The sequence below is a fragment of the Mastacembelus armatus genome, chromosome 10, assembly GCF_900324485.2.
Source record: "Mastacembelus armatus chromosome 10, fMasArm1.2, whole genome shotgun sequence".
Classification (NCBI taxonomy): Eukaryota; Metazoa; Chordata; class Actinopteri; order Synbranchiformes; family Mastacembelidae; genus Mastacembelus; species Mastacembelus armatus.
Window position 1 is genome coordinate 9,543,372 of NC_046642.1, and position 26,211 is coordinate 9,569,582.

A 26,211-nucleotide genomic window follows, 5' to 3' on the forward strand; every position below is an offset into this window, starting at 1 on the left:
TACTGGATCACTTAGCAGTTCCTCACATTCAAATGCATGTGCACAAACATCTGCAGCTTTAATTTTCTGCTTTTGTTGTGTTCTTTTTTGATGTTTTCTTCCTCTTTTCTTATGTAGCTTTAATGAACCTTGATTTTTGTTGTTGTGTTATGATATCAGCTCACTAATTATGCAGCTCTTTCATAAGTCATTCAAATGAAATCTTTTGTTACCTTCTGTAAAAAAAAAAAAAAAAAAAAATGTGTTAATAGACTAGTGAGTCATTACCATTTCTTTGCAAATGTGCTCTCTGCAGCTACATTTTCAAAACATGTCCCACATGTATTTAATTGTATTAATTGTCTTTACATGTATCATACTACCATGTGTAATGACATTCACGCTCACAGTAATTATTCAGTGTTATGCAATGTTTTATCCACAGATTTGACACCGTTCTTCAGTGGAATCCTTTCCTAAAGTTTTCATATGAAGAATGTGACTGTTGAGCGTGTTGTGCACCAGACTGTTGTCAGTATTTGCCTGCTTGTTAGGATGCAGCCAGTTGACTCTGGCTGTCTGAGCAGTGATATGACTGGGAGCAGTGGGGCCAGGCCTGAGCTGACTCTACTTTCCTCCTCTCTCATAATAGATCTGCATGGTCTGCAGGCCTTCTGGGGGCACCTGGCTCCCCTCCCTGCTATCTCTTGCCAGATCGATCAGTGAGGCCATCCCACCACAGGCCCGGAGGTCAGCTTCAAAGGCCTCCTGCCCACTGGTGTTTCATTTTGGGCGATGGGTACATTTCCTTTCAGTTCCCTCAACCCATCTTTGCCTTTCGATGAACAGGTTAAGGAAATGGAATGAGTACAACTTCTTTCTGTGATCTCCTTCAGCCTCCTCTCCAGTCACCCACAGGAGGAGACCGGGTGAGAGTTCAATTCCATCTAAACACCACACAGTCACACACCTATTTGATTGATTTAATTATGGCCTACAAATGCATAACTCTCTATAGCGCAGTCATTCGGTAATTTTTGGTTAGGCTGCATTCTATTTCTAGATTTATAAAGTATAATGCAATCATAAAGTCTTCTCAGTTCAGTGACTGCGAAAATAACCATAAGAACACAGATTATTATTCATGTATAATATACATTTTAATCAGAAATTATTCACATCATATTGTATCAGTGTGATGCAAATGTTAAACTAGTAGCTTGTGTATAATGATTTATAATGAACAATTAAATTAAGTGAATGGTCTCACTTGAAATGTGTTTCATTAATAAGTGATTATCAGATCTGCTGTGTTATGAGTCGCTCTCTCTTCTTCCCTATTGGTCAAGTAACAAATGGCAGGACATGGGCTGTCGTACAGTAAGCTCCAAGAATACATATCAATCGATCAAGATTTTGAATCTGTTTATTAAGCCCGGCAATTTTTTTCCGCTCCAGTACATTAGCAGATCTCAGTATGTCCGCTACTCTTGTGAACAGGGATGTGAAGGAGATAGAGGGAGAGGAAATAAAGGTCTGATGAGTTTGGCAAGGAGAGGATGGAGGCAGAGACAGATGGCATGAAGTCTGCAGCACTCTGGCGTGGCTTGCATGGTGCTAAAATCCTCCTCTCTCACATTCCAACAAATCCTACCAGGAGGCTGGGGAGTCTGTCACACCACTCCAAGGATCCACACAGCTCTCTTCACCCCCCCACCCCCACCCCCTCCCTCCTCTGTTGCCCCCCACTCGCTCACTGCACCCAAACCCAGCCCCTGACCACTCTGTTTCACATTTCTTATTTTTTTTCCTCACATATGTATACATTCGCACATTAACATGTATAGAGGTGGGCCATTTGGACCTCTACAGGTCTGGTAAGATAAGAAGCACTGGGGGGTGCAGATATGAAGAAACACCGCCTGACTGCTCTCATGGAAATGGAAACAGCGGGTTGATTGAGAGAGGTGGCCTTTACTATCTCTCCAGTGTAAAAAATCTTATTCAGTAAACACTGGGCCAAATCATGAGGGAAAGAATGTATAATCCATTTATATCAGAGGAAGAAAACATAAGAAGCTTATTGATTAGTTGCACCACAGCCAGCATCAGCCCATGGTCTTGAACAGAAACACTGTGGCCCAATCTCAATCCAAACATACAGTGCTTAGAACCATATTTCAAAGCTCCCAGTGGCCGTACAATCCAACAGGGACAGTAAGTGTAACTGTGATTATACACACAGCACAAGACCAACAACTGGATCATGCTCTCCGCATGACATCTTTATCTCCAAATACTGTACGATTGAAATCCTTTCAATTTCTTACGCATGCTTTATTTTAACATCTCCAAGTGGTTCATCTAATAAGAACAGTCTAATTTATTTTACACTATGCTGTCTCTCCATGCTTCTCTTTCACTGTCTTTCTGCCTGCCTTCTGTTTGTTCTAATGAATGACTTCTGAGCTGAAGTGCTGCTGTGAGGAGGTCACGGGGGACTTCAGAATCACATTACTGTTAATGATAATAAAAAGAACAATCTGTTCTAAACCTCTTGGATGCTTTCACTTCTCTTCCCATATGGAATTAATGTTTTATCTGCTATTGTTTTGAATATCTTTCTATGTTTGAATTGAAGACTATGCAATTAAAATGCACACTAAATAGTGTTTTTATGCAAGTATTGTCTATTTACAAAAAAGGCTGCTATGATAAAAGATATATACAGTGGTGTGCCATCTGGGATAGAAAGTAACCACCAAGCACAACATCAGTCACATCTGAGCGATATGTTGCTACATGATAAAATATATTCCCTACGGTAACATTTTAAGTGCCCAATGAATGCCAAGAACATTCAACATGCAAACACAATTTCCATCATTTGACAAGGGTTATGCAGGATTCAGGCTTTATTAATGTGACTTAAACTTTTTACCAACAGAAGGATACAGCGGCTTTTAGTGGAACTCTTGTGAAATGAAATTTAAGCATTTAAGTGGAGTCTGTTTTTAAAACAAAGCTGTCAAAGCATGAATTTAAAAATTGACACCACCAGCCCTAACAAGCGTTTTTATACCTCAGTGTAATGGCAAAAGGAAAACTCATGTTGAAACAGCTTTAGAAAAAAGTTTTGAGCAGAACACAAACATATTTCACCAAGCAGCAAACAATACACCATGCAGCTCCGGACAATCATGAATAAGTTTTATCTCGCTGTGTAGGTTTTCCACATTGGTGCGGACTGTCATATCAGCATCCACCACCAAAGTGTTTGCTGGGGTTATTTACATAGATCTGACATTCACAGTCGGATCATCTGTGACTGCACTGCAGAGAGTTACTGGCTGTCCTTCCTGCATTGCAGGACAGCGTGGCGTCCCCAGACTCATTGGCACTGCAGCTGTCATCCACAGGATGGGAAAGTGGCAGGGTCGATGGCTCCGCGGCGTGGCTCCTGGCAGCATCCCTCCCTTCCTGGCCCGGTGAAAGGGCAGGAATGGGGAGCCCAGTCTCAGTGCATTGATCGAGGGCCAGCCCTCCATTAGCTACTGTCAGAGCTAAAGGTCATCTAAGGCCAACGGATGGGTCCTCTGTGCGCATCCTATGGAGTGACTCATTCTCACACCCAGGGAGTGAATCCTTGTCAGTTCGGTCTGTGCTGCCCCCTACTCATGGTGACTAAATGAGAATAGCCATTCCTCACAGAATAGTTACCCCCTCTGTGATGGGTTGATGAATCCTGCAGGCTAAATTCAAATATCTCTTTTTTTGTTTGATGTCAGTCACATTATGCATTATTGTTGCTTTTAGAGATATTACTATCCCCTGCCAAATGAAAAGGGCCTTCCTTCTAATTTCAAACAGAAATTGCTTAATAAATGAGCAGACCCTGATTTGCACTGATGATCACACAGCAACACAATTGCTTCAAATTGCTCACCCAGAGATGGTGCACCACATCGTGATCATCCCTGAGTGGCAACTACTGCCTGGTGTGGTTTACATTAATACAGACAGGCTGTGAAAGGGGATAATTGTGGTGCTAAATGCTGCACAGGCTGACAGGATCCATTTCTTGACTTGTCAAGGGCAGCAGTGATAGAGAGGGTCGCGCCAGGGTCTATGCACACACAGGCCGATGAGCCTATTTGCATCAACACGCGTGCACACATGTGGGCACATGAACACAAAAACACAGGCAGACAAAATCAGCCACACTCCACATAGAGATGATTGTCTCTTGCCTCTGTCAGGTTGTGTTTTTTTCTCCAGCCATGCAGACCTCATCCTGGGAAATTGAGCAATTTCTGATTGAAAACAGTGCCGGTAATTAGAGCACTCACTATTTGTAACCACTTGGCATTGCATTAGTATGCAAAGCTGGCAGCCAGCTTATCTTGGGGAAAACGTTTGTTTCCTTAATTGCCCTCTTAGGACAAAAGTGAAGGGGGTGGGTGGGGAGGGAAGAGAGTAAAATGTTAACGTGCTGCAGTAAGAATGGAGCCTGGTGTGTTGAGGGGATGTGACTCCCTGAACACAGGGGTTAAACTCCACTAATAGGCTGCATACAACACACATGGGCACACACACAGGCACAGAGTAGCAATGGAGCACTCATACACCCACATATGGGCACACACTTGCTTTGGCACATGGGTACATGCAGGCACAGACAAAAAGACAACTATGATGAGCACACACATTCCAGGACACATGCAATTAGGAACAATTACCTCCAGAGATGTACTTTATACTGCAAAATTAGACCCGTAAAAATAATTATTCACCACACTAATAAATAAAATGGCCCTGATATATGCCTAGCATTTAAAGATGTTCTTAAACTTTCCACAGCTACCCCTTTATCTATATGGTTACATTTTTACATGGCTCATTCCTGCATGACCTCTGTCAAACTGCTCATGATACTTGTCTTATTGTCGCTTTTAGAGAGGAGGCAGAGATGAGTCTGTAATGTCAAATTCTACGATTTCCTTGTCACAGAAGGATGGAGCTTAGAAGAAGCTTAACTGGACCCTGGTGAGATAAAAACAAATATACTTCCACACTCAAATGTTACTTTATGGAATCAAAAGTGGGATTTGAATTGTTCTTTTTTTTTTTTATTTACCAGTGACTCATGAGGCATTGGACTTTGAAGTAGCTGCTGAATTACAGGCATTTCCCCTGACTGTTGGACAGGAGTATCTATATCTCAGAGGAGCAGACAGTGAAACATTTTCCATTTCACAGAAGAAATGTTGTGTAATTAATTTTTTCTATCTCATGCAAAGATAGGGGGCAGATTTACTTTTAATCACCATCTGTGTACATAGGAAATCAATTTGCACAATACTCAAACTTATTTGGAAAAACTGAGTGTCCTGAAAAATAGCTGTTTTGATGTTGCTATGTTTATAGAGTAAATGCAGTTTTAGTTACAAACATTGTTCCTCCACTATAAAGAGAAAATAGCCCATCTGAAAAACTAATACAGGAGGTGTGTTGATTATGTGTCTGCTGAACACAATTAGCCCGTCACTCAGTTCAAGGAGCCTGCTATTTTTATGTCTCTTATAAAACGAAAGCTTTAATAAAATATAAGATACGGTGATGGCCCATTGAAATGGTCGCCTCTTTGAAGAGGTTATCGCCACATGTTGAAACTCCCCTTCGAGGTCTAATCCTCTTACTCACAAACAGACACGAAGGCGCAAAATAATTTTAAATTAAACGGAATCAAAGTCAGACAACGCATTGAGGCTTCTGGGCGATCTAACGTCAAATAAAAAGAGCATTTTTTATAAATAATGGCAACAACTGAGTGACACACAAAATCACAACCCCTGCAACAGACAATGCTGATCCATATTTGTTTTTTTTTTTATAATTATGACTTTAATAACTAATGGCTTGCTCCTAATGGTGGTTTTCTCTAAACAGCCATTGATCATTATAGTTTGAATGAAGCGAAGACAATTTGCAGCAATTAGTTTTTTCCTGTGAGCGACTATGGGTCAGTGGTCATCTGGCAAACCAAAGGCGCAGTAATGCAACAAGAGAGACAGCGGATTTTAATGTCAAAATTGGACGTCTGAATTCACATTTCGACCCTTTGTGTATTTGGAATAAACATGTTACAATAACCAAAAAAAAAAAAAAAACTGTAGTAAATTAGCAATATAACTGAAGAACGTCAAACGCAATAGCTGAGAGATGTAAGGCAGCTCTTTCAGAAACATTCACATGTGGAAAAACTTTTCTTTTCTACATTTCGCTGGGAGCAAAGTCAACAGAAGCCTCGATGCTACAGGTGGATGAATAATATGCAAAGAGCACTCAGACTGTGGGCCTATAGGCCTTCTGATGCGCTCTGGTTACTCGGCTTCTCATTAAAGATGCGCATTAACGCTGTTTTTCCAATAACCTGTGTTAGTTTCGCAGCATTAACTGATGTCAGATGAAATAAAGTTTCCTCTTCATTCTCAGATCGGCTGCAGAAAGTGAAAAGAGTAAATCAAAGTGTTTTCTCAGCGGAGGAACAGGTTGATAAAATTAAGCTGGAGCTTTATTTCTCTAATGTTTGGACCCCTAAAGTTTACAGAAAAAAGAAAGACGAAATCTAATATATAGTTTCACAAAATCACTAATAACCAGCTGACAGGCATGAAAGACAAGTGGCCGTGAGCTGCACACGTCCTCTCATAAATCATTGGGTCGGGACGTGTTAGGATGACTGATATTAAAATTAAAGATGTTCTGGGGACGTTTTAATTAACCACAGCTAATAGACCAGCCGTTAAAATTATTTGCCTTAATTGGTCCAAATACCGAAGTATTAAGAAATATGTGCAAATGTTTATATTTACACCTTGAAAAACAACATGCGTGCACTCACATGCACACGCGGCGGGTGGGCTTTGAGACTGTAAGAGTGTGTGTGTGTGTGTGTGTGTGTGTGTATTGTGGAGCGTGTTCAGCTTTGCCACGTTTCCTGATAAATTTCCTATCAGTCAAATCAGTCTCTGTGGCGTCTGTGAATTATTTCTGATTCGATAATAAACGGTTTCTCAGGACTTTCTCTGGGTCGGTGCTTTGTTTTACATATTCGGGGCTTCATGTGATGAGTTTAAAGCATCAACAGGTTTTCCTCTTCGTCTTTGTGAACTATAGCTCAATAGACTGAGCGACTGAGTTCACTGTTTCTGCATTTTGAACCTGCTCAGTGATGAATCTCACTTTGAATCATCTTCGGCTGGACGTTTGGGAATGTCAGGCGTCTCTAAAGTTGTCAGAGCCAAAATGGCTTTAGGAGAACTGAATCAGCGTCCGTGCGCGCACACTATGTTCAACAAAAGCAGAGGCTAATCCACCTAATTTACACAATGCACAGGGCCATGTTTACATTGGATATACCCTCAATGGGCCTCTGTCCCGTTTTCCTTGTATTGCAGTCCGGACAGAAGTGCCGTTTTCTTCTCTCTCTCTCTCATATATTCGACTGAAAGGCAAAGTGACTAATGACTAATACAACGCAACAAAACCAAAGCACATAATGTTGCGCACACACGCGAATTCATTCAAATAAGCATCAGCACCTTTCGCTTATTGCCTATATTCACCTGTTTCGATTCGCCTCATGAAACTGCGATAACACAGTTTTAGATTTTATGCAGGAATTTATCACGTCTGCTGCGCAACCTCAGGACTCAACTTAAAAACGAACCTAGGTTTATTATTTCTGTTTATTACAATAGACGCCTAATTAATGTGCTTTTTACTGAATCGAGTTACCTGACACAACTCTCACATAGCACCTGAACACATCACACAGAGGACGCACACACACACACACACTTATTGTATATTTTTGTACACATTACCTAAGCCCAAGGCTGTGATATGTCAAAAGTGATTAAATGATTAAAAACAAGGATTTAAATGCACAAAAAGTCCAATAACATGTGACCCAAAGGTTTTGAGACTTAATAACAGTTCATTCAAGTTCAAGTTGAAGAGTAGTCCATTATAAAATTAGAAAGTCACATATATCCTAAATAATTGTCTAAATATTTTTGGCCTAATCTTGTTCTAATCCTACAGCGTAATAAAATTACATACATGAAAAAGTATTATGTTCGTGTTCTCTGTGTGGTTTTCCAGTAGCTACACTCATTGTGCGTGGGCATATTTTCTAAGAGATTATACCATATTTTTTTATGACATCTATTCAGTGGAAAACAAAATACAGACGCAACCGAACTGCACTGCGATTAAATTGGTCTCAATATTCAACATGTATTTATTTTTTTAAATTTTATTTTGAACCCCAAAACGATTTCAATATGTGTTAAGCCCCAGAGAAAATGCCAATGCCAAATTTCCAAATGAATCATTTTTTTCCTTAGAGTTTTGGAGGAATCACCTTCAGTGCGTTATTTCGAAAGACTGGTAGTTTAAGTGAAGGATTATTGAAGGTAAAATAATGTTAATGACTTCTACAACTTAAAGGGTTAACAGGACAGTGAAGGCAACAAGGAGCAAAGACTAAAGACAGCATTGTCTTATTTTATGTCTTTTCAACGCAGTCACCTGCTGACTATTTAGGCAATAAATTAAGATTGCTGGCAGCGATGATTTTTTTTAAATTACTTTCATTATAGTCTTAGATTTCCTGTTTATTCGCCTTAGAGCCCTTTCTACATTCCCCATATGTAGGTGTGCTTTACTGTTTCCATAATTGCATTTTTCCAGAAGGGGTAGGTAATTACTCTGTCACATCCAGGTAAATTCCGGAGCTAAATTGAAATATTCTGCTTTAATCCTCCCTAAATCCCAATTCTCAGGACACGGGGATGTGAGCAGCAGAGGAGTCATGTGGAGCTCCGGTTGCTCCTTCAGGTGAGCGTCGCGTCCCAGGGGGGCGGAGGATCTCCTCTCGCCGTCATAAGCATAAAACAAGATTACTAGATCTTTATCACCGAGCTTTCGTTACCCTCCCCACCCCCCTCACAGAACCGCAAGTTGACAATCTCCTGTTCAGAAAAAGGGGATGATGCAGGAAACGAAGTGTAGGTTGTTTTGGGGGATAAGAGCAAGTCATAAATAAACTTCCCTGCACATTTTCCAGGGGTTTCATAGCAAAACAGCCAGTGAGCTTGTTTATGCAAATGAATCTGGAGACGCATTAGTAAATCTGTGCTTGATATTTTTGTTTCTCATGCTATTTGAACAAAAAGAGGTTGGTAACATTTACCAGACCTTAAAAAAAGCCATCTTTTTCCTCTTATAAACAAAAAATATATAAATGATTACAGCTAACGTCTAGATATTCGTTTTAGTATAGTCTACCATGCAGGAGTAAATGCTGGCAGAGGTTTGTACATTCTTCTTGTCAGTGCTGCCTGAATTTACCTTCCACATATCTTTAATTTGTAGTCACCAGGAATAAAAGGCTGAGTCTCAGTTCTGGCAGCTCCCATGTCAGTCTTTGCAGGAGTGGGTGACAGAGAACAGCAGAGGTAGATAGCATTCGAAAATCGCATCACTAGAGACCCCACATCAAAGTAGACCAAACCTCAAATTGAGTGAACTTTTAAGCCAGAAAGACTGTGTGACATCAGAGCACCTAAAATGTGACTGTCATGTTTTTCAAACTTCGCTGAACACAGGCTCAAAGACTTGAGAAGTATTCAATGGCAAGCTCTGTTCAAACACACTCACTAAGATTAGCAGTCTTTGTCTTACAGGAACCTCAAAGACCAATTAGATTGAAAGATGGGTGTGACGAATTTGTCAAAAATAAGATGATAGATATCACTTTGGCAGTGAGCAAACATGGCTGGGGATTTCACTCAAGCACAGTCATTGACAAGTCTCTGTCAGGAAATGTGTCATCTTCTGCAGACCTGCCAGTTGACAAGGATGCAGCTTGGGATTGAGACTGATCAATTCCCAAACTGCCAACGAGACATGGCTCTGATAGAGGCGCTTTATTTTGTGAAGTAAAAAAGTACTGTTTGCTTATATTGTCAACTTATTATTTGTATCACAAGCCTGTATAGTCCCAGGATACACAAGAAAAAGAATGTCTGCAGCAAATTTTAGATTTAGAAAACAGTGTCATATTTATGTGCGCTATCAAAACTTTTAACAGCAGAGTTTTGGCCTTGTGACATTTCTTTTTGGACATATACAAGGAAGTGGTGTATAATCCACATGTTTGGTTTTGTTGTTTAATGTACACCAATTCAACACGTCTAATACTTGGGGCTCGTCTTCGGCCACTATTTCTAAAATGAAATCCAATACTCAAAGCACTTTCCTCTTCAAAGTAGTCTCCTGTTGTGCTTTGTGACCACAATAGTGTCAATCTCATATTTTCAAAGCCTCATCTCTGTGTCAGCTTTGAGTAGTTGTCTATAAATGTCTCCAAATGGAGTTGAGGCTTTGATGGCTGCTCTGAAAACAGTTGGGAACATTATGACAAAATCCAAAGTGGAAAAACAATTTCGATTGATTTGGCTGGACATGAAGTTTGACCTGCGATTTGTGAAATTGCTTACCTAAGCAGAAATTGTATTTGATGTTAGCACAGCTCAGGAACAGTTTGTAATCTTAAAAGCGCTGTGGAAACTATAGGAAGGAAATCCCAATCAGCTCTGAATTACACATCACAGCTAGAAACCCAGTGCATCTTGTAATTCATGCCAATTGCAAAAGATAATCTCCAAATCAGTGAATGGCAACACAGAGCTTTGCTTCAAATTGCACATTAAGAATATGCAGCCTGAGTGTCATGTCTGTAATCAACGAATTGATTTGCATCAGTTAGCGCTGGTTTCTTGATTGTAAATCAGTTTTGATACTCTAAATATCGTTTAATCTGCAAAAATAGCTTCTGATTTTAGGCTGTTGGATGCAAACAGGCAATTTGTTGCTGACACCTTGGTATATATAAATTTATAATGGCTATTTTTCCATATTTCACAATGTGAACAAAAAAAAGAATAACTAAAATAAAAACAAGCTATAGTTGCAGACATAGCCTCAATGGTAACGCACTATACTGTATTTCTAATATCTTTGTATTCAGTTTCTACCACCAGGAATCATGCATTCATCATGCATTCTTGTTTTCACTGAAATAAGAGTGAAATGTATGTGGTTTGAGAACATGTTAAAAGAAAAGCTCTTAGTGTTGTCCTAAACAAAAGCCATTTGAAAAGCTGTGTTTGAAGCTATGCCAAGTGATTGGGAAGAATCAAATGACAATAATCAGATGAAAAGGGAGGCAATCTCAATAAACTTTGTCATTCAACCATTCAAGGTTCAATCATATCAGAGGTGTTTTGCATAACTATGAGACTCTGCTTCTAATCCTCAAAGGGTTCTGGGGCTACTTGGCTTTGCACTGTAGTCATTCAAGGTCGCAACCCGGTAGGAAATATGGGCTGCCATGGCAACACAAAAATGGCCTCGAAAGGCTTAGCATAATTCTTCCCTAATAGAAAAATAACAGCGGCAAATCCCGTCCTTAGTGAACTGGCTTATTTGACAGAAGCAGACTCCCACCTGTGAAGCACATAGTCACCACACCAATGCGCTAAGACTACGATAAGATGAAAAAGAGCCCATCTCTGGATGGGGATGGGCGGCCTAAGCTCAAGCCAAATTCTTTCTCTTCTCTGAAGCTGAAAACAGCCCACAGTGTGTCTCTGGCTAGCTTTAGGTTTTTGAAGCTGGACAATATGAGCTGCCAAATGAATCATACTCTCTATATAGTACTTAACTTTGAAGTGCTTAAGCCATACGCTGAGAAAAACTTCTGGCAGGAGACAATGGTTTATATGGGATCAAATCTCAGTGTATTGTTTTTACCTTACCTCTTGAAATTACCTAAACTCGAGAAGAGTCGTTGCTTGACTTATTTGGCGTTTATCTGACAAAATCACGTTTTAATGTTCTCAGGATGATCTAGTGGCAGTAACATGGCATTAGGATGCTCTAAACCTGCCTAGTAACCCTCCTCTCCCTTCTGATTGTGATTGTAAAATATGGGATCCCTTTCCCTTTACCCCTCCTCCCACTTTGTTGCCAGGTACCACAGAGATGGATTCTTGTCACTGTGTGAGTTGCATCAGGATGATGAGCACTGGGGAGAGAATAAATTACCGCCACACTTTAGAGTGGGAGGCATGTAAGTATCAGCCGCTACAGCAGTGTCTTGCTCTGTGCTTATGGAATCACTAATGAAGAGCGATATTCAGCGATGTTTCAGCCATGGTGATCCAGCTAAAATCAAAAGCTTTATGCAATCATTACTGTCAAAGCTGGCTGTGAAAATCAAACAATTGCCCAACATGGATTTCTCTTCTATATATACGGTGGTGTTTTGTCACATGCAAAGGCAAAGGGGGAAAGGGAAAAGAGTTTCAGTTGAGAGATGCCTTCTCTGCTGTGCACCTGAGTCAGCCATTTCTAGCTTGACTGGATTTCTGTTCATTCACTATATTCAACAGCTAGAGCCTCACTGTCTGGCTAAGCTGCTGTGTCTTCCTGTCATCCTACTGTAGATGCCAGGCTTTTTCAGCTGCTTTTACTGTTTGGGCCTATTTCAACCTGCCAGAAAGAGTCCTGCTGCCTCATCCCTATGTATAATCTAGTCATTGTCAGTGATTTTTCTGTTTCATGGCGTTCAAGAGTCCACAGTCAAGATGACAGAGCAGAACTGAAGGAAGATCATCATTATATCATAAGGTCCTTTCAGCTCAGAGTAGAAAAGGCTCCATGTTTTTGTCTTGTTACCCAACTGCTATATCAATATAAAAATCACTAAAAGCCAAAAACAATTCTGGGCTTATTATCTTAATTTCATTGAGGATAAGGTCTCCCCATCTTAACACCTGGTATTTGTAGTTCTGATAACCATAAGGGTAATGTATTACTCTAAAGGGACTTTTTTGTCATGCAAATGAGAGCAGCAGCTTTCTTTTCTTATCAATTCATCTTTTAGCTGTTGGGCAAATATGCAAAATTCACATATTAATATTCTATTCCCCACATTATATTAAGAAGTACTCATTGTAATATATCAACTTTAGAAATGTTTTTTTTTTCTTTGCTCTTTACACCATCAAATTCTACTGTTTCTACCTTTGGCAATGAAAACCTCATCTCTTCATTCCTACAGCTTGCTGATATTATGGACTGATTCACAGTGGTGTCGCCACATTAAACGAGCAATAACATTCGTAATGGCCATATGTGGGATTGAATCTGTTTTATACTGCAGCCTCGGTGGCTAGGTGCAGAGCAAAATATAGTAATTAACTCAACACTGTGTGGACACTGTCCGACACAGACCAGACTCTCCTCCCTGAACTGAATCCCACTGAATATTGGCCTATAAGCCTCCTGTTTCAGAGTCTTATGCCAAGCACCTTTCTACATCAAAGCTTGCTCAGCATCATGTCTCAAAGATTCACATCTCCAGGAAAGAATGGCCACTGCTGAGATATGGACACCTCTGGCCTCATTTAATGTGCATGGTCCCCTCCCCCTCTCCAGGCCTGAATCCGAGGATAGAGTGGCTATCTGACGAGATCACACAGAGAGGTGCGGGAACTTAAAGGCAAAGAGTTACTGTGCATCCTACTAGGACTCTCAAAAGGGTTCTATGAGAACACGTTCAATATGCCAGTCAGGGCTTTCAAAGTGCTGCACACCCTCTAGCCCCGGCAAACTCAAAGGGCATCAGTGCACATTCAGTAAAGGGAATCTGGCCCCCATTAATTTAATGAGTCCAGGGTATTAGTATGCCATAGCCAGCTGTGAACTCTCCCTTTTTTCATCTCTGGTGGAGTTTTAAGGAAAGATCCACCAACTTGGGAGTGACAAAGGAGAACAGGGAACGAGGTGCGCTCATCTAATCTGAGATCAATTTCTAGCTGTCAGTCCTCAGAGGGCAATTTCCAGTGGTTAAGATGTCTTTGTGCAAGCTGGAAATCCAGATAAAGAATGCAGAGTGGCACATTTACTGTCACCAGGAGAACTTTGCTGTTTCTTTATCATGATTGCATCCTCAGAAAACAGACGTGGAACTTGTAAAAAAATAATGTGCAGGGATTGGCGCTTGGAGACATATTTGCATAACATATTTGGAAGCATGCTGTGGTCATTATAGCACTGTGAGCTTTTTTTCATTCATATCTTGTCCACAGTTACTTTACAGTTAATTATCTTGGTAAACAGCAATGTTGCTTTTTAAAGCTGTAACACCTGACTCTAAGAACATACAGCCTGTCGCAATGCAATGAGCTGGCAGTCACCTGTAAGAGATTACAGAGACAGTTGGGTTTACCAGAGCCTGTCAACCAGGAAGTAGCAGCTGCTGGAGCTAATTAAAGGCATAGTAACATGGTAACATAGCCCAGCTCAGGGCCACATCAAACGCTCCTCTTCATGCCAGTCTGGAGTCTCATCTCTGGGATGTTGAGGCCCTCCATGACCTGTGCTGGGAGCCTGCTGGGCCCTAGATCTGACCTGAGAGTGGAGGGGTGAACCAGAATGGGTCAGGATCACTGTGGGGTGCACCTGGACCAGACTTACCTGTGTCTGTGTATCTGAATACCAAAACGTGGCCATGCAGCTCGGTGGGCGTGGGTGCATGGACTCTGACCTGCACAACAAAGGAAAAGAGAGAGCCTGGGTGAGAGGTCAGAAGGAGAGAGGAGGCTTAGGGAAAACACACGTAGACGCATTGGCTCAACATGATCAGAGAGCCACATATGGCTCAGCTGAGGTAGAACCAGATGCCCTCCGTTGTCCTGAGAAATATAAGCCCAGTGTAAACATGTCGCCTCAGTACAGATTGTGCTTAAGTTATGCACAGTTTAGCGATAAGCTTCAATTAAGTCTCCATAAAATTTCATTTATCTGGTTATCTCTAGATTTAAAAAATTCTTAGGTTTGCCCAGTTACAAATTAAAAAGCTGTTTCAGAGCGCCTGTCTCTCACACTGAGCTCAGTCATAATGAGCACTCTCACTGAACAAAAGTACCTGAAGCCCACTGAGGAAAGGTTGTTCCAGCCAATATTTATAGACATGTGATAAAAGAAAAAAGATAAAAGAACAGATAGTTGACTCTCTCCGGTCCGTCTGTTTCTTTTCTGAATCTGTATGTCAGTTGTAGAGCCTGTCTGTAACTAACCACAGAAACATATCCAAACAAATCTCTTATGAAACTTTAGTTCTGATGCAGTTGCAGTGATAATATACCAGATAAAGCTGTAGAGACTGTTTTAGTATATAATTCCTTTACTTAATTTTGATTTCGGTAAAAATAACCTAGAATTTTATGATTGGATGGTGCATCAGTTCCAGCACCATTTTTGTTCAGTTTTTATCACTTTCTGAACCAAGTGTTTTCCTGTTTACTTTCTTCAGAGACAACTTTGAAGATACATAACAGCATGACGGGGTTGATGAGCACAATCACATAGGTGGCAGTTGCAGTACTGATTTAACATCGAATCTAAATGGAGTGTAGCAGAAGGGTGTGGGTGTTGTCTATGTGCAGTGATCTGGCCCTGTTAGGTGGATGGCTTTCGGAGTTGTGTGGCAGCTCTCAGGGCCGGTCCTACTGCCATAGGAAGACATCTGCAGTACGGCACCATGGAGTGTTTCCCTGGGGAGTCTCGCTGCAGCACATGGGCAACCTGAAGTAGGTGCTTTGTCTCCACCTGCCACACACAGCACTGTCAAAACGTCATGCAGGGATGCATGTAGGCAGATCTGTCTACTAGCATGTCATGTCAGCCAAGAAACGCACCAATTGCCACCATCTTGGGGAGGTAAGCACAACACATCTGACGTACACAGAGACCATGTTCAAAACTGCAACATCAAAATCAAGTACTTTTTTCTCCTTTGTCTGATGACACTTCACAATAGCAGTGAGAAATTCAATCCAGCTCATGTTGGATATTTTGTTTGACTGTTGAGCAGTAGGCCTGAACTAAATGAAAAAGCCCTTCACTGGATTTTGGGGCCTAAGATTATTCTGCCACTGTGGGCAGCCCAGGTTCTGTTGTTGTGTAAAATAGAGTGAAGGCAACTTTCCGCTTCACGTCTTTATGGCTTCATGCTCAGAGCGACTGGCTGTGAGGGTCTGAGTGCTGTGTTCTTTCAGCAGTCGTCGTGTGGTCTCAATCTCTTTACACTTTTCACTGCCAGGCTCCTCTCTACCAGGCCTCCCCAAACTGTGTAATCAGCAGATGTCTTTATAGAGCAGCCCACTGCCACATGCACACCCTGTGTTCTTTGCCAATTTCATTTTGGCAATATATAATTTTTTTTAATTTCAGATTATTATTATTCTTTCAAGCCTGGCAGCCATGTTCATTTGGTACTTAATATGGCTTGAGGTTGCAAATACTGCTTCACTCAGCACTTTGCATTCATGTGTGTGACTGATATATCCAAAGTGTACTTAAGTTAGCCCAGTGTATTATACCACATACCTGCTGATTTAAACAAACTGATGTAAAATAATCCAACAAAGTCAAACCAAAGGAGCAGGTTTGAGGACACACAATCCTTTTCACTTTCATAATAACATAAGGATCTTTCCTTATATTGGTTTATACACAAACACACCTCTGTACATCTATAAGAAAAATATTAATTATAGTGTCAGCACACAGAACTTGTGGCGAGTAACTAAGTACGTTTAATCGAGTACTGTACATAAGTACAATTTTGGGTTATCTGTACTTTACTGGAGTATGTACATTTTCTGCTCTTCATAATTTGACTTCACTGCATTTCCGAGGGAAATATTGTACTTTAATTCCACAACATTTATAATGTACGTTACTGGTTACTTTTTAGAATCGGATATACCATACAAAATGCAGTATAATCATAAAACTTTATTGAACCTCAGAAGGAAATTTACAAGCTACCCAGCAGTATGTAAAAAATGTCCATCAAATTATAGGCATGATCTTAGTTCCACCATTACCAGCTGCAACATTCAGTTGATGAACACAATAATCCAATAATTATGATCCAGTAATATAAAATACCATAATGTGTGATATGCCATTGAGTAGTTTTACTTTTTATTGCCGCTAACACTTTTGTACTTTGAAGTGACATTTTGAATGCACATTTTTGCTTGTATGAGATTATTTTTAAACTATTTAAACTTTCACTTAAGGATCTCAGTGCCACCATTGCAAACATGCATTACAGAAAAAGTAGGAAGCATATATTTTAGAAAATCTACAAACACATCTTCTGTGCAGCACGTTAACTGATTTTTGGTTTGAGTTAGTCTGCGAACACCCTCATTACATCACATTGAATCTAAACTATGATGAAATGTACTGTAATTTCAAATTTCATTAAAACAATAAAAGCAGTAATATTACATGAAAATTAGATTAAAAACCTGGCATTTGCTTAAACAACCGGTCTTTCAACTATAATGAAATGAAAGTCATAGTCACATGTATATATGTTATGAAAATTATTCGTAATGTACAATTTTGAAGTACTATACTTTAGAATTTTCATAATATGATGGTATATATTTCTACATGTCTAGTGAGTACTTCTGTTTTTAATAGGTTAGGTACATTTGGCAACTAATACATCTATACCTCTACTTCAGTAAAAACATTAATGTAGGACTTTCAGATCATGGTAGTAATATTACTTTTACTCATGTAAAAGGCTACACTATTTTGTCTGATGATTTGAACAAAAACAACTTTTTCTGGACTGAACATGCCCCCACGAGGCAGCATCCCTCCATCCATTCTGGGCATGTCGCAACATGAATTTTCAGGAGCATGAACACCACCTGGGCACTACTGGGGCACTGACATGCCAGTGCTCCTTGTCTGTCACCATCTTCAGTATAGCTGCAGAAGGTGGCAGACTTGTTATGGTTTGGGAACTCGTGAATTGAGCTGTCAAAATTAGCAACATTTTTGGTTTGTTTAAAAGGCAAAATGGGTCACGCGCCGAGGCAACAACCAAGACCCAAGAGGGATGCCATGATGATCGTTCGAGAAATTATTCATTACTGTATGTTATCACATAGAGAAAATATTTTCAAATTTTTCCTCATTACCATCTGAAATAACCTCGCAGTTATGGTAACTAATTATTTCAGATAATTATGTCATATTAAGTCATATAATAGTGTTGATAGTTCTGTCACTTACTCCTTAATGTCGAACCTGACCTTTGATAGTGATCGTGTTAATGACAGCTCCATGAATTCAGTTTTTATTAATTGGTGATTTTGCTAGAGTAATGACATGGAGATAGGGAGGTGTATGTGTGTGCGTGTTTGTGTGTGAGTGTGTCTCATAAGTGGTGATGTTAGACTTGTGCACTTGGCAACCATGTTTTTTTTTCGCTCCATTTGGTGACAGATTGGGTTTAAATAACATTATATCTTCACAGTTGTGACTCACAAGCTTCAGCGTTACAAAGTCAGGGTGAGGTTTAGCACTTCAGCTGAGGATAAAGGAGGACCAGGTCGCCTCGCTTCGTCTTTTAGTTTATCACTTTCTGCTGGGCCTGATATGGGACTCAATTAACCAAGTCTTCAACAGTGTTATACTGTTTTACTGTTTGTCAGTCCATCCTCTTTTTCCTAACAAAACTCAAACTTTCTCCACACCTCTCCCACTGATCTTACAACTGTACACTGACAGTTTTTAGCATCAATATGAGCTGATATTGAAATGGCGTTGAAACTGACTGCCATTCTCTGCTTAAGAGATTTTGCCTGCATGTTCAAATTCATGTTCAAAGTATAAAAAATAGTTTGAAGAAGTTGTGGCATACAGCAAATTCAACACCACAGTCATTACTTACTAGGAAAAGACACAGTTGACACTGTTTGCGGCATGTGGAATTGTTGGATGCTATGCACGGGTGAATGTTTCTTAGCTACCACGCTAACAACAGGGCTAGTTTTGAACATTACCTTGAATTTTTCAGGTGTGGTCATAGCAGGGTGTGTCTCCTTTAGGAACCCCAGGTAGAAGGGCAAGCAGGGGGAGAATTTTTTTTTAATATCGATGCTCTTGGCTGAACAGCTCCAACAACGTTAATGTTGCAATAACTCTCTGAACCACTATATGTTTCTGTAGGCCCTGCCCCCTCATCAGCCATGTTTGTTTTTGCTGGTGTTGTGCTATCAAAGGCTAACTGCTTTACAGCACCTCCTGGTGCTCCCCAGGAGGAAACTTCTCCTTTTGGAATAAAGAATTCAGCCCACAGATTTAAAGGCAAGAGCAACAGTCTGTTTTGTGTGAAATTTTTATTATTTTGTTCTTTCATTATTTAACAGAATGGTGTGTGTAACATGTGTACTGCATTTCTGTAGGGGTCCAAGATCTGTCTGACTATAGTGCCTTTAAAATAAGATGTAAATTGGGCTGATTGAGACTTTACTGTGTTTGCATTCGTCCAAAGATCAACTTAACACACTCCATAGTTAACTTTGTCTTTCCCTTTAGCTTTTGTGGCTGAAACCTGATTGTGTAGCATACGCAGGATTAACTGTGACATGTGCGCTTTTAAGCAGTTAGCACAGCACTGCTTGTTGTCTAAGAAAGATACACTGAAGTGTGGCCTTTTGCTCTGAGGCTTCGCTTATGCTTTGCTTTGGCACACTTGTTCTGTCCTGAGCTACCTGTCCTTCAAATCCAGGGATTAGTATGAGGTGGGGCACAGAGGAAGGAGAAGTGGTGTCACTGCTGCTGCCGGGGTGCCTAAAGCAGCAGTGTATAGAAACAAATAAAGATGCTCACTGGCAGGACCCCTCCAACCAAGCAATGAGATGTCACCATAAACAAGCTGCAGGATGTTGGCAGTCAACTTCTTCGTTATATAATGCTGACCTATTTTTACTGAAAGGACGAGTCTATGTTCCACAGTGCACATCTATATTTCACAAGAATACAGACATTTGTTACTTCTAAAGATTCAAGAAAAGCCTAACATAGTATTATATTAAGATTATTGTTCTCCACTGTTTTTTCATATATCCAGTGTTAGCATTCCCGTTGCAGTACAGATGGTGGATGTTGTCAAGCACTGATGCTAGCTGCAATTATGTGTTTTTAAAAGTACATGCCATGCCAAAGGTTACTAAATATGCCCACTTTGTCAGTTTCACTTAGTCTTTCAAACTTGCATGTCAGAGTCCGTCAAATACGCATCGACTCCATCAGTAACATGTGCACAGGTCACATATCATGTATGTCATCTTTGCAAATACTGAGTGACACACAGCAGATATTTCCAACTCAAAAGGTGACGCTTGGCAGCGCCTAGCTCATGTCATGATGGCAGGACAGGTAACACCACAGATAAATTTTCATCCAAAATAGACATTCAGCAGTCAAAATAGAGTACTGATAAACAGCAGGCATGACTGTGTGCCTTCAAATTTAAATGGGGACAATAAGGCACAGAAAAGCAGGGACCAGAAAGTGACAGTCTATCAACATTCAAGTAAAATGTAGGTTAAAAAGACATATTGTATTTATATTTGTAACAATTAGCATTAAAAAAAGTTTAATTATTTATTTACTTCACAAAAATATATATCATTTTCTGCTCCATAATATTATATATTGCATAATTAGAACTGTGTCAAAGAAAAAAGCCTGAAGTTCAAACAGCAGGAATATCACTCATGGGCTTAAAATATAAAGGTGCTTTAATTTGGCGGTGTGAAATTGGAGCGCCTTTGAAGAACATCCACAAAACCCTCTTCCCTATTTATTTCTCATCAGTGGTAGGGCTCCAACATGTCTCTTTTGTACACTAGAATTGTGGTCGGGCTCATTTAAGGTACATTTAAAGAAATATGTGACCAGAACCTTCAGGTGAATCAATTTAACTCAACAAAAAAGAAAACGTGGCCTCTGTGATAAACGTAGGCCTAACTGTTTTTACAGTACTCTAGGTCATCATCATCTGTGTTTCCTGTCTTATTTTGTTGTCATTGTTGAAATGACTTCACATGACTTATTGTATTTGGACTAGTACCAGAATATCTGTTGCAATACAGAACTAGAGAAAGTAAAACACAGCATGGTCCATATTTGAGAAGCTTTGGTACAAACAAAAGTCTCATTAGTTGCATAAATAAACTTTGACTATAACACCAATGGTGTGTTTCGAGTTCACATTAATTTTATTTTATGTTTTACTGAAGCACCGTAAGTATAAAAATAATTATTTTGAAACTTACAAATATACGGTACCACTGTAATAATGAAAACATGAAAACGAGAGTGCAGTGTGTTAAAATAAATGATCAAATATTGTTCGATAGTGAACTTCTAATTTTCTCAATAAATATTACTCCCTAACTGGTAATTTTATAATGTATTGGACAGTAAAATACGACAAATAATAATGAATTTGGTTTTGTTGCTGTAATGTAACTATGGGGTTGTAGGGTATGTTTTTTATTTTATTTTGTTTTTGTCAAACAAAATCTGAAAGTTATTCACATAATTTAAAAAATGGTTTATTTTATATAAAAGAGAGATTAGAAATATGAGACAATTTTAGAATAAAAGCATGAACAAAACACAAGGTATTTAAGTCCCTTAATACTAATTAAAAACACATAAACATGCAAAAATTACCATGCTAATAAGATGAGTAACAGGACTTAATTTAGTTTTAATTAGATTGCAAAAAATAATGCTAAATTGAAATTGGAATCGTATAATGTCAGTGTCAGTGAATTACCACAGGTGTCTTGAAATTAAAAACAGCTTTTTTCCTTTTAGTCTACATTGACTTGTTTTATATAAACCTGGACACGTTTTACCGAAGGGAAACCGTTATAAACAAACAAAATATTTTTTATCCTAATTCAGCAGCTGGAGAGAAAAAAGTTACTGGAGAATTGCGGAGAAGTTTTTCAGGTCAAGATACATTTTGTATCTGCAAGAACAATCGGAAAGCAATTATACATATTTTGTGTTAGTTTAGCTGTTTATGAAGAAGCCATCTGTTTATAAGTTTCCTTATAATTCTTTTCAGTTGTTTTCTTGTTTGTGAAACTTCATCAAAAGACAATGAAATTCATTAGCTGTTTCAAGGTGGCGTCTAATTGGCAGAAGATTCTTTTGTTTTGAGTCTTTTTATTTCTTCAAGGGACAGTATCTACGATGGGAAGCTCTCATAACAATGTAATAATTTGCAATGATAAATAAGAGCCAGAGTTTTTGATCAAAACGTGTGAGTCAAATCAGACATGTTTCTCTTAGATTGAAATGTGAAACTTGTCTTAGTTTGCAGAATGAAAGGCCACCATCTGTTTTTCATATGTTCATGTGTAGAGAGGATGTTGAACTGTCAGCAGTGTCCCGCCTACTTATCAGGACACTCACACATCCCCACAGCACAGAGCTTCAATTCTTTACCAGTGGTTTGCATTGTATTTACAGCAGTAGGCCCACTGTACTGAAAGTGTGAACAATAAACATCTTATAACAATCATTTTATTTACGATAACTACTATAATGCCAGTCAAATTGAATTTTACAGTAAAATTGATTGTTTAGAAGGTTAAGATCAAATTCATTTAACTTTCATTGTAGTTCGTACTTGTTAATATACTTAAGTCTAACAAAGTAAAACATTATGGCAAATACACTAAAACCCCCAAAATATCTTTACCTCCATAATCAAAACTTTAAAATCTGAGATCAGTGGGAAAGTATATGGGGAGAGAAAGTTACCAGTGTTTTTCTTTAACTTTCGATTACAAAGAAAACTGTCTCTCATATGATTTTCCAAAGTTAACATAACACATAGCGAGAAAAAAAAACAAGATGAAAATTTTTGAAGGCTTTCCTTGTGTCATAACACGAAGGCTTTCATTGCAAAGACTCAAACAGACTTTCATATGAAGCTGTCACATTTTACTCATCTCATAACTCACAATTCTGGCTGAAAATATTTATGTAGTCACGCATTCTTATTCTGAAGTCTGCTGAAGTATGCGCTGTTATTTTATTTACACCATTTTTCCCTAAATCGTGTAAATTGTAAACAATCTTATGCAAAGAAAACTTAATGCTACAACTAAATTATGCATGTTTTAAAAGTCAGCCTGAAGTTGTAATGTCAGGAAGCATTTGGGAGAATGAGCGTTTGACAGAAACAAATGGTACCAGAGCAGGAAAGCTTTTAGTTGCTCATACACACTGAACAAAATGAGAAATTCTGTGATTCGGTGTGTTGTGCATTGTGAAAAGTAAACTGTTAGGTGTCTGCTTTCGTGCAGCATTCAAAGACTATCAGCTCCATCTTCTTCCTCCTGTTAGCTTCATAACAGCGGCCATTTTGTCTGCATTTGCATTGGTCCAAATGTTTTTCTCACATCATGCCACATCTCTTTGAAATTCTGGATGGTATTGACAATTTTGTTTGAAATTTTGCAGGAATTAGCTTGCTCTGTGCCTTTAACCAAGATACACTGTGGAAAATGTGGATTATATCAGGCATGTGTTCATGTTTTGTGTAGTACTGCTTCCTGCTCAGAATGTACCAGACAGCATTTAGTATTTAACCACATGGCTGTCCCATAAATGCACATGCATACAAGTCACAATTGTGTGGACTCAGTATGGGTGCGCACGCATGCTCACACACACATGCACACACACACACATACAATAGGATGCGCTGATCCCTTCCTTAGATTCTGCATCAACCACCCACTGCGCCCACTACCATACTACGTAGACTACCAGCCACAGTATGTATAAACCAAGCTGTCCAGAGGTCACCTTGGTTTACTTGACTGTAGATGCACATTGGCAGAGTGGACCACTGCCATCCAAAACAGCTCATCTACCCACATGTGTTCAGCTCTCAGCACTCACTGGATCCTTAGTCACGCTGTACGGGTAAGTAGCACAATCTGTACTTTTTATACAAGTCAGCTGCACCAAAGAGAAAAACAGTGATGGACAGACCTGTTCTCTCTTAAGTCTTTCAGCTCTTTGAAAATCTGTAATTTACACTCACACATTATCAATTAGTTATAGTTCTACCAATTAGCGTCTTCCTTTTCAACTTTGCCAGAATAATTTACTGGAAATCAATAAATTTTTAAACTAGTGTTTCACAGTAGCAGTTGGCTTGGGCTACTAGGAGACTTTTGTAAAACACTTTCCTCCAATACTTTTCTGAGCCTGAAATGCAAATGACCATACTGTATGTCATAGATGGACAACTTCATGCGTGAGATCACTTACTGCATCATCACGAACACATCGATTGAAAATGGTAATGTACAAATGTTAATGAAATAAATGCTGTCTTAGCAGATAAAAGATGCTGAAGTGTTATCTGTCTCTCTGTTTCAGAGGTTTATGGGGCTGTTGTCACTTCTACGTTCCACAGGCCAAGCCACCAAGCCTGAACACTGTGACACGCCTATATGCACTGTATGAGGCACTACTCTATGTTGTCCAAGGAGCTCTGCAAACACACACACACAGAAACTCACCTCTGCACTGCTGAAACACACCACTATGTAAACACTGGAGCCTCATCTGATTCTGGTAAGGTCCAAAATGTCCTTGTTATTGGCATAGAAGGGTAAAAAACTGCCTGGTAATGAGGCCCAGAGACTGGACTTTCTGTGCATCCAGAGCTGCCCTGACCACCCTGGTAAATATAGGAGAGCAAATCCTTTTCAGGTTGAGAGTATGACACAGGACTGCCACAGAAATCGGTGCAGGCCCAGCCAGGCACAGGCTGGGAACTCCATGGGAGTGGTAGGCGGCTCTACGGTGAGGTTTTTTGGGAAGGATTATGGATTGAGACGTACAGCTGGGAGGCTAAAGTTACACTTTTCATTACCACTTCGAGGGGGTCTTGGCTGCCTTGAAGCCAGTCAGATTTGTGAAGACCTCTTTCTCCCCCTGGAATGGTTGTAATTCTGCACCTGAGGATAATTGTTTTTGATATGGCAAAAACAATTTGGCGAAACGCGATGGGAAATGCTGTTTTTTCTTTCTTTTTTCTTTTTTTTGCCAACGGAAGAATGAAAAAATAAAGAAAAAGGAGAGGGCATTGTGAAAAGTCCTCATTCACCAAAAGACTAGAGTAAAGAGAGAGCAGTATGCCCCCTTCTGGCTCTTTTCTTCTCTCCCTCTTTTCTTCTCCTTTTTTCCCTGGCGTCTGGAGATGTGAAGAAATGTCTTTTGATCAGCTCTGACAGAGCCTGGGCCATGTGAAGAGGGTGGCTAGCGGGACTCTGCCAATCCATGCAAGACAAAAATGTTCCTAATAAGAGAGTAATAAGCTAACGGGTGCTGGGTGTCTGTCTGATCCACATTCTGGGTACTGTTTGTGCCAGCACACCCGGTGCCTTCTGACGTGTACCCGACTCTCACCAGTCTTTGCAGTGTTTGCCAGGTCACTGCATTTCACCTGGCCAGTCCCATATGCTCCCATCAATGGTGCAATAGGCTGAAATTTTAGAACCTTGTGGGCACAACAAAATTGAAAGCAGGAGTATTTCTGCTTCTGATTTTACACATAATGCAGAATTGTCAATGTTCAGAATACATGTTTTATATTTGCTTTGCTGGAAACATTTAAGGGTGGAAAAATACAGTGCAGCATTGGGTTTGGAGCAAAGCAAATTTGTCTCACCTTTTACACACAACATCAACTTGGGCTATTTCCACAAGTGACTACTTCCATTTTATGTGTGGGTTTGAAGTGGTCACATGTCAAAGGGCTCTGTCTCTGCAGGGTGGATTCTCTAGTACTCTGCACAGCACAACAAGGAGATAGTTACCTCTCACAGCTTCTCACTGCAGCATCCCAGCCCAAATAAACACATCACCTCCACTGCTGGGGGAGGAGGACAACAGCACAGCTGCTAACCCCCTCTCTTTTTCCTACCCATCAACAGCACTGGCCAAGTCCACAGTGCTGCGGGGCATCCCAGGCATGAACAGGTGCTCTGTTGGTGGAGTAGGGCCTGGTCTAGGCCTGTCTGTGGGCCTGTGCTGTATGTGTGAGGGCTGGTGAGCACAAGACTGGCCAGACGTTAATGGTGTGTTGGTGAGTCCTGGGCTCAGCTCTGGTAATTATGGTGGGGAGAAGGCGATTAGGCAGTGCTGAGCAGCCCGGCGAGGGGG